The following is a 9144-nucleotide window of genomic DNA, read 5'->3' as shown; positions in this document are numbered from 1 at the left end:
CCAGCACAGGGCCTTGACCACCAGTCAACTAATGTGCACTCATGCAAGCATCATCAATCCTTTCTCTGCTCATTTTCAATCTCCACCTGAATAGAACATCTTGCTCTTTGAACACAGCTGCGGACAGTTACTCCGGGCTAGGATCCCACCAGAATTGTCCCTGAATTTACTGGACTGAATGACCATTAATGGACCGAAACGTGCCATTAATTAGTTTTTTCTTCATATCTGAGGCAGGATGAATCAAGCCACTGTTCACGACTGCATGTCTTGTCTTTAGGCAGCTCAGGATACTGGCTAAGGGTCAAAAGTCTGAGAGCTTGTCCCTGTTTCCATGTAATTGATAAGCGACACGAAAGGGAGGAAGATCAAGGAAATAGAGGGAAGAGAGGAACAAAAATGAACAGCGTGAGACAAAAAAAAAGAGAAAGAAAGGAAAAAAAAAGAGCTAGTTGAAAAGCGTAGGAGCGTTAAGAAGATGAGAAAGTAGAAGCGACAAGGAAGGAAACGAGCGAGAAGAGCGGGAAGAGGAGAGGGAGGTCTGACCCGGGAGCGCGCCCGGCCGGCTCACTGCTCCCCATCGCGGGGGTGGGGGAAGAGAGGGACGAGCGGAGAGCGACCTCCCCGGATGCTGAATGGTCGCGCCCGGCGGCGGCGGCCAATGGGCGGCCGGGATGTTGGAGCGGCAGCGTCGGTCGCGGCGCTCGCAGGCTTGGGGTGGGTGGGGGGAGGGGGAAGGGGTGGGACGGCGGCCGCCGCCATGATGCTTGTTTGCTTTCAATGAAAACGAGGGGGGCGCAGAGGAGGAGGAGGCGGCGGCGTCGGTGGCGGCGGCGTCGGCTGCGCGAAGGGGAAGGCAGCGGTGGGTGTAGCGAGGAGGGTGAGGCAGGAGGCCGAGAGGCCGGGAAGCCGTAGTGGCGGCCCATCGAGGCGGCTAAAGAGGGTGGCTGACGCGGTGGATCTCGGAGGGAGAACAAAGAGCGGCGGCTGAGGCGGCAGAGGAACGGCGACGGCGGCGCTGCAGCAGCGGGCGGGACTGGTATGGTGGTTCCACAGGTCAGACCCCGCTGCACTCACAGGGAGGAGGCGGCGGCAGCGGCGGAGGAAGGCGGCGCACCCCAAGAGGTGAGCGAGACCAGCCCGAGGCCCGGCTGGGCGCTGCTCCCCACACTGCTGCCCACGGGCCCCTCTCGGTCGTGTCCCCGGGACCGTAGCGCGGGGGACTCGAGCAAGAGCATCTTGAGTTTTGCGTGCAGCGGGCCCGAAGACTGGAGGAGATGGTGGCTGTTGGGGGTCCCTAGACGCGCGGCTGTCGCCATCCAGTTGGTCCCCGGACCGCGCCCCCGCGCCGAGTCCGGGGCTGGGGGGTGTTGTTTGACGGCGGGGGCGGGGCCGCGCAGGGGGCGCCAGGGTTGGGGGATGCCCTGGCCGTCGACTCTGGCTCTGGTCACCCGGAGGAGGGGAGTTGGTGTCCGGGACTCTTGGCTGGGATGGGTGGCAACTTTGGAGAAGTGGCGGTGTGGGATTGCGCGGAGTGGAGTGTGGAACTTCGCAGTTACCGCAAAGCGGGAAACCAGCTGTTTACCCCCTCCCCCAAATGTATTTAAAATTCAGTTTAACACAAAATTTTGGGGGGGTGGGGGGATGGGAATGACATGGTTAAAGAAACCCTTAGCACTAGATGAAGAGATTTATGGTATTGCTGAGGACTCAGAGATAGTTCTAATTACTTGAAGTTTTGTGTAATAACCTGAATCGTATCTTTTCTTTTTTTCTAAACACCAATCATTATTTTCTTTGGAAATTTTTTTTTTGACTTTATCTCCTACAGCTTCTCCTAAGAGCCTGCTAATGAACACCTGTAACCTCTTCTTGAACTGTTACTGCAAATGACAACATTGTGAATGGTCATCTTGCTTGTCCTTTTTGGATTTGTTATTGTGTTAAGCTGACGTTTAAATAATCTCCTTTAACATGAGTTCCCATACTTACCTGTTTTCCAGGTGGATTGCCCCATTAGTGGTAGTGTGGAATCTTGCCTCTTTGTGTCTGGGGGTTTTAATTTTGGAGACGAAGAGAGTGAATATGAACAAGTGAAAAATAAAATGGCATATAATAGCACTTTGTGTTTTTCACAGTGCACTAGAATTTATCATCCCAAAACAGTTTTGTAGGCTTTAGGAGCTGTGTCCATGGATCAAAAGGTTTTGAAGACTTGTTTTATAATTGCTGTCAGAGCAATTATCGCAGTCTTTAGGATGTGATGACTTTTAGAATAAAAATTGCTTAATATTTTTAGACCAGTGATCTAGTCCAGTCAACTTGCTTTAAACAAAATATTTGAATAGCTGCTGTTGAGGAAACAGGCCTAGAAAAGTTAAAGTGACTTGCCCAAGATATTACAGTTAAGAGGGAAAGGACCAGGTTTTGTGTAAATGGGAGAGCACATGAGAGTGAGGTACTTGATGGAGATTAGTTTTTTTGGGAGGGCGGAGTGCATTTTAATGGCTGGAAGTTATTTGAGGTAGTTGAGTCTGGTCAGTTCTCAGTAGGTGAATAAGATACTTAATGAAATGGTCAAAAAACGAGGATGTGACAAAAGACAGAGTTTCCTGTGAGACTCAGAATATTTTGCATAGTTTCAGAAGTGTCTTGATCATTGGTAACGTAGATTGAGGAAACTCTTTTGAAAGCCTGTTTGATTTGTAGGTATTTTCAGGTTTCTTAAACCTTGGTGGCAAAGTAAAACTTTTCAGTCTCTTGAACAGATATGAGTTGGTTACAGAATTTGGTCCTGGCTACAAATAAAGGCATTTGCTTCTGTACTTATGGTTCATAAATAATGCATTTATTTTGGTTAATGCGTAGGCATTCCACCGCGTTCATATTAGCCTTTTTTATATTTAAAGCATAAATCTTTTTCATATCGTAGTGCAACAGAAAGGGATAATATATGTAAGGCATCCTGGAATAAATGGTCAAGGCTGCTCACAGCTGTAGCCTTTGGGCCATGAGAGGTGAGGGCCGTCTTCAGCACACTTGTAACTTTCCCATATGGAAGGTATACTGGTTGGGAAACTGCTTTTAAAGTGTTTATTTGCATGTAAGATGGGGACTCATTTAGACTGCCTTAATCTTACCCTTCTCTGGGCTTTACCTCTCCCTCATCCATTTTTATTTTCTTGATAAGTTATGTGCAAGGAATAGTATATGCTGGACATAATGTTAGACCCTGGGAATTAAAAAGTGAATAACACTCATTTGCTGTCTTCTTGCTATAGTCTTAGTAGGTGTACAGAGTGCTGTGGGGAGAACAGGAGAGAACGATGAAATTTGTAGAATGTGTGGGAGCAGTTTACAGAAAATAGCACGGAATAGGTGTTTGTCAAACTGGAGAGATGGGGTCATTTCAGACAAAAGGAACTGTGGGTGCACTGAGGTGCCAAGTGTTGGGGTAAGGCCAATATCGATGTGTTACTGAAACAGGGAGAGTGACTGGAGATGAGCCTGCAAAGGTGTGTCCATCCTAGATTTTGAAGAACCATACGTACTAAGCTAAAAGTGAGGTTTATATCTTTATTCTGTAGCAAAGGAGTGAGCCAAAATATTTTTCATAGGGGAACAAGGTGATTTAGAGATCATTTGGCCATCAGTGTGGAGAATTAAGTGGAGCCATACATATAAAAAAGTCACATTTGAGATACTATGGAGTTAGTGACTGAATCTATTTTAAACTTGGATATAGGATCTTTTGTGTCTGATCCATTTTATAGTGGGCTTGAGGGCTCGGTTCAATTGCTCTATAATACAGGGTAATTTAAAATCAAAATGTTTTGGAAAAAAGTTAAGAGCAATAAAAAAAATGAAACCCATATAACGGTACATGTGAAAGTTCAGACATTCAGAACTTGTCTTCTGAGTTAGGCTTAGGCAGACTGTAGAGCTTAAGCTGGAAAAATCAACTCTCTGCTCACCAGAAATGAGAGCCACCAAGCTTAACGGTTATGGCTATCCTAATGGTCTGTGAGGATATGAACTGTAAACATTTTGTGAAATTGGGGAGAGGGCAGAGTTTTCTCTCCTGTATATTATTGGAATTGAAATATTGAAAATTTCTTAAAACCTAAGAACTCCTCATACAGCTGTTAATTTATGTAGTCAGTTCTGCTGTAAAGCAACATGTAAGTTCCTAAAAATCACCATGATATGGAAAATTGTGCAGTAAAAACTACAGGCCTTTTGGGAAAAGTGGAACTAAGGCACAGCACTCAAAACTTTGTCAGTGACTTATTTTAATAAAAAGGAACTGGTGGGCTTCCCTGGTGGCGCAGTGGTTGACAGTCCGCCTGCCGATGCAGGGAACATGGGTTTGTGCCCTGGTCCGGGGAGATCCCACATGCTGCGGAGCGTCTAGGCCCGTGAGCCGTGGCCGCTGAGCCTGCGCGTCCAGAGCCTGTGCTCCGAAACGGGAGAGGCCACAACAGTGAGAGGCCCGCGTACCACAAAAAAAAAAAAAAAAAGGAACCTGGTAAAAATGATAGCATAGTTTTACACATGTTAAATGGTTATGGTATACATAAATACTACAATAAATGTGTCACTTTACCTTGAAAAAGACCTGGTTTGCTTGTGTTAATGGGCATCAGAAAGGTTGCTGCTTGTGAGTTACTGTACAGTGGTGGAAGGAGAGTTACCTGAAATCGAATGGAATGTTACAATAACACCAGAGGTGGGTGGGTGTGGCTCAGCTCTTGTGCACACACACAGAGTGAACTGATGTAGCTGGTAGGTGTTTTAAGGTGTGTGTATTTTGTGTATTTCTATGCAGCTCAGTTCAGCTGGGGGCAGGTTTCTACCTTCATCTAGTTTTTTTCACAGAAAAAATCACACATAAGCAAATGGGAATTTTGTGTTAAGCTCAAATTTTCTAATATATCGGTTACGTTGGAACAGATTATTTTCAGAATAAGTGATACAGCAGAACTGATTATACTTGAACACAGCATTTTAAAATAGGGGTAAAACTCAGTTCCAAAAATACTGGAAACACCCATGTGTCAGGCACCATAATAGACTTGCTCCTCTAATAGGGCTTATGCTTTTTTATTCTAAATGGGTTTATAATGGTATGGAGAGAAAAACAGATGAACCAATAAAGTGCTCATCAAGTTATATAGTAATGAGGAATACACAAAGCATTTGGGGCATGCTAAAGAAGGAGCAACTAATTCTGCTTGGGAAGTTTGAGGGGGTCATCTCAGAGGTCTTTGGGCTGAGCTTTGAAGGTTGAATAGAGGTTTGTTAGACTGAGTAGGACCTTTTAGTGAGAAGAAAGAACATGTGCAAAGTCAAGTTACATACAACTTGGGCTGTGAAACATAGGATGCAAAGATGAAAGGGACAGGAGGAGTGGCCAGAAACAGTCTGAATAGTCTTAGGCTTTTTCTTAAAGTGTTGAGACTTTCGTCTGTATATAATAGGGATTCATTGAGAGTTTAGGTGGATAGGGGTGGGGAAATTGTGTGTGTGACATACTTTTTCAGGAGACATAGTAAAAATGTGAAGGCTGGATGAAGGAGGCGGGGCCAAGAAACTGGGGTCAGAGAGTTCATTTAAGCCCTGTGAGAGAAATATTCTAGAGTTGTTAAAGGCTTCTTGATGATTTATAAGGTCAGCATTTCATGAATAATTTTCTTTCTTAGTTTTTAGGGGAAAAAAAGACTAGTGGGTCAAAACTGATTGCGACTATATTAGAACCTCCCAAAATGATTGTATACATGAATTAGCAGCTAGAATAAATGTTGAATGCCTCAAAAGGCCAAAATTCCAACTAGATAAGGGTAGCTAGAATACTGTGATTGTAGGAGTGGGAGGAGCAAATAGATTATGGAAACTGGCAAAAGATAAGAAAGAAATGAAAAGATTTCTGTTGGTAGCCATCATTGCTGAAGGTGTAAACTAGACGGCTGTTGTTTGTCTCATACTAAGAGAACAGATTTAATATTGATGGCTCCCTCTCCTTTCCTTTTTGATCTTGGTGATGTTTCATCACACAAATCATGGTTTGACTTAATGTTAGTAGGCCCTCAGCTTTGCTGGCTAGATCATAAATCTAAATTGTCCTAATATGTTCTTTTGTTCCATACTTTATATTTGACTTAAAATATAGAAATTAAAAATTTTAAGCTAAGAAGTGTTTGTGTTTTAAATTGAAATTTGTGGATGACCTATACTTGGTGTATCTTTATAGTTCTATTTTGAGTTAATTTATTGAGTTGAATGAAATTGCTAGTTTTTGACCATTTTTGACCTTCAAAATTGGTAGTTTCCTGTGGTGTTGCAGTACACTCAGGCTTCTCTCTGACTGTATTTTATATTCACTTGTGTTATTAGGCACGGGCACATGATTAGAATTGCATTTTAACAGCAGTCTAGTAAACTCTTATGGGCTGTTGGTTATTGGCTGGGCCCTGCGGATGCAGATGGGTATGCCGGTCTTCTTTTAGAGCTTAGACTAACTACTACATCTGCTGTTTGACTCTGTTTTGGAGGAATATTTTATCATAATTTAAAATTTTTTTTTCGCAGAGGTCTTACTGATTGGAAATTTTAGTTAAACCAATATGGACTTAAATTTATTCTTATTCTACTTGAGAAAAGGATTTAAGGAATTGAGATTTTGGGAGGCAGGAGGAGGTGGCTACAGAAACCTTAAGTTCTTAGAAATATTACTAAGATTATTTGCCTTTTTCATTCTCTTCCTCTTATGAGTATACAGTGGAGTTTTCCAGAGAATGACAAAATGATATGTAATATCTGATCAGTTGAATTCAGAGCAGATAGGTGAATCCAGCTGCCTTCTAGCATGTCAGACCTTAAAGAGTTGCAAAAATATAAGACAGTGTCACTCTTCTCACAAAATTTTACTTTGTTTTTTTTTTTTTGCGGTACATGGGCCTCTCACTGTTGTGGCCTCTCCCGTTGCGGAGCACAGGCTCCGGACGCGCAGGCTCAGCAGCCATGGCTCATGGGCCCAGCCGCTCCGCGGCATGTGGGATCTTCCCGGACCGGGGCACGAACCCGTGTCCCCTGCATCGGCAGGTGGACTTTCAACCACTGCGCCACCAGGGAAGCCCTACTTTGTTTTTGAAAGTAGTTACTTTTCATAAAAATGTTAACATGTGATAGGTTTATTATATTTAATGAGTAATACATATTTTAAAATTCCTTATTTCTAATTTCTAGTATGGTAAATATTGATAGATATAACCCACACAATTGAAAGGTCTTTGAGGTACTTGAGTATAAGGGTCCTGAGATGATAGCATTTGAGGTCTGCTGTGTTAAGTATTAGGCAGAGTTTGGGAGTAGAGAATACAGGTAAAGAGTAGTTTGGAAAGATGATACATCTGAGAAGGAAACTCAGGGACTCATGGTCTTAGCAACATAATATTTGGAGAATGAACACAAGATCTTGGTTTCATCAGTGACAGAATTCTAGACTTGTGTGAGGCATTGGAGTACAGCTTTGCAGCTAGATTGTCCCAGGTTCAAATCCTAGCTCTACTACTTACTAAGTGTGTGCAACCTTGGGCAAGTTATTTAAACTCAGAGTCTCAGTTTCCTCATCTAAAATAAAATGAGGATAGTGTCTACTTCATGGATCGCTATGAGAATTAAATCGAGGTAATTACCAGTAAATTATTGCATAGTGGTTGAAAGCATAGACTTTTGGATCAGACTTGGGTTAAAATCACAGTTGTGCCTGTAGGATCTCTGTGATCTCAGGTAAATGACTTATTTTGTGGACCGTTCTTTCTTTATGTATGGAGAATAATACAATAGTATTTACTCATAGGAGTCCTGAGGGTTAAATGAGATAATGCATATGAAGGGCCTGCCAGTTGGTGAGTGCTCAAAACATGTTAGCTGTTATGTGCCTAGATTAGAGTATGGCAGATAGGCACTCCAACACAGTTTTGCCATTACCCCTACCTGTTTGAGGTTTGCTCTTATTTTGCCATAGCATGTCACTAAGATTATGTTTATACAGTTTTACCTTTAAGTTTGTCCCTTTGCTTCATATCCCAGCCTATCCTAGAATGAATATTCTCAGCCTTTGGTCACTTAGGTCCTTTCTGTCTGGTTTCTCTAGATTTTGCCTTCAAGATTAGAGGCCTATGTTAGTTTTTCTTACTCCTGGTAACATGGGCACTGCTTCTGTTAGCATACTTATCTCTTACACAATGTTTGCTTTTTTTACTGTCCCAGCTTATCCCCTTGAATTCTTATAAGTATTCACCAAACACTATTTGCCAGGTTCTGAAAATATAAAAATATTTAAAATGTAAGTGCAAAGACCCTATATTAGAGTAGGTGAATGAGACATGTCAAAAAAAATTAAGGTGGGATTAAAGAATATAACATTAGAAATATCTTCAAGGTTCAGAATAGCTCAAAGCTGGGAATGATAAACTCCTGTGTTTGTGAGGGGTAGGGAAGAAGTCCTAAATTAGAGTGATGTTTGTAAAAAGGGTTGTAGTATGATTACATCGTCGTAAGATTTTTGTTTGCGCTCCCCAGTAGATTAAGATCCAAGATCATGTACGTATTTCCTATTTATTCTTTATTCCCAGAACCTGGCAGAGTGCTTGGCACATAGAGGCAGAAGGTGCTTAGTATATATTGGCTGAATGAATGATTCTGTAAAGAAAGCTCCCTTAAGGAAGCATGGTTTGGATGTATTGAATTGGTTTTTTTGGATTTTTCTTTGAAAACCTGATTTTGAGTCATGAAGGAATGTTTAGACCAGTTTATTAGTACAACGTGCTAGGTCTTACACAAGACACTGGGAGATACAAACTGGGGTGATAGATGCTGTAGTAAATGTATGGTGTGCAGAGGAAAGAGTAGTGAATTTTTGCCTTTGTTGGGAAGGGCTTACAGGGACTCTGACATCTAACCTGAGTTGCCGTGAAGTGGGTGAGTAGGAGTTTAGGGTGAAGGTTCCCTTTGGTGAAGGGATTAGCATGTGTTATTGAAAGACTATGCCTTAGAAGTAGGTTTGCTTTGATTAATTTAAGACTTTATAGGGTAACTTGTGTGTCAGTGGCTGAAGATGAGTGAGAAAATAGTTGGCCTAAA

General features: G+C 42.6%; 1 protein-coding gene across 5 annotated transcripts in view; it reads left to right on the top strand.

The window, feature by feature from the left end:
* Window positions 1-799: 799 nt before the first annotated feature.
* The window catches only part of CNOT6 (CCR4-NOT transcription complex subunit 6), a 66819-nt gene continuing 58474 nt past the window's right edge, over window positions 800-9144 (top strand). Inside the window, exon 1 of one of the 5 annotated variants that reach the window (XM_089909805.1) lies at window positions 800-1125. The gene's annotated coding sequence lies outside the window, so the exon portion shown is untranslated. The remainder of the gene's footprint in view (window positions 1126-9144) is intronic. The other 4 variants (XM_089909806.1, XM_089909809.1, XM_089909804.1 and 1 more) reach the window with 4 other exon arrangements.

The sequence above is a fragment of the Delphinapterus leucas genome, chromosome 3 (genome assembly GCF_059928025.1).
Source record: "Delphinapterus leucas isolate spDelLeu-1000000601 "Yukka" chromosome 3, BTC_Dleu_Yukka2, whole genome shotgun sequence".
Classification (NCBI taxonomy): Eukaryota; Metazoa; Chordata; class Mammalia; order Artiodactyla; family Monodontidae; genus Delphinapterus; species Delphinapterus leucas.
Note: the sequence above shows the minus strand (reverse complement) of the source record. Positions and strands in the feature narration are given on the sequence as shown.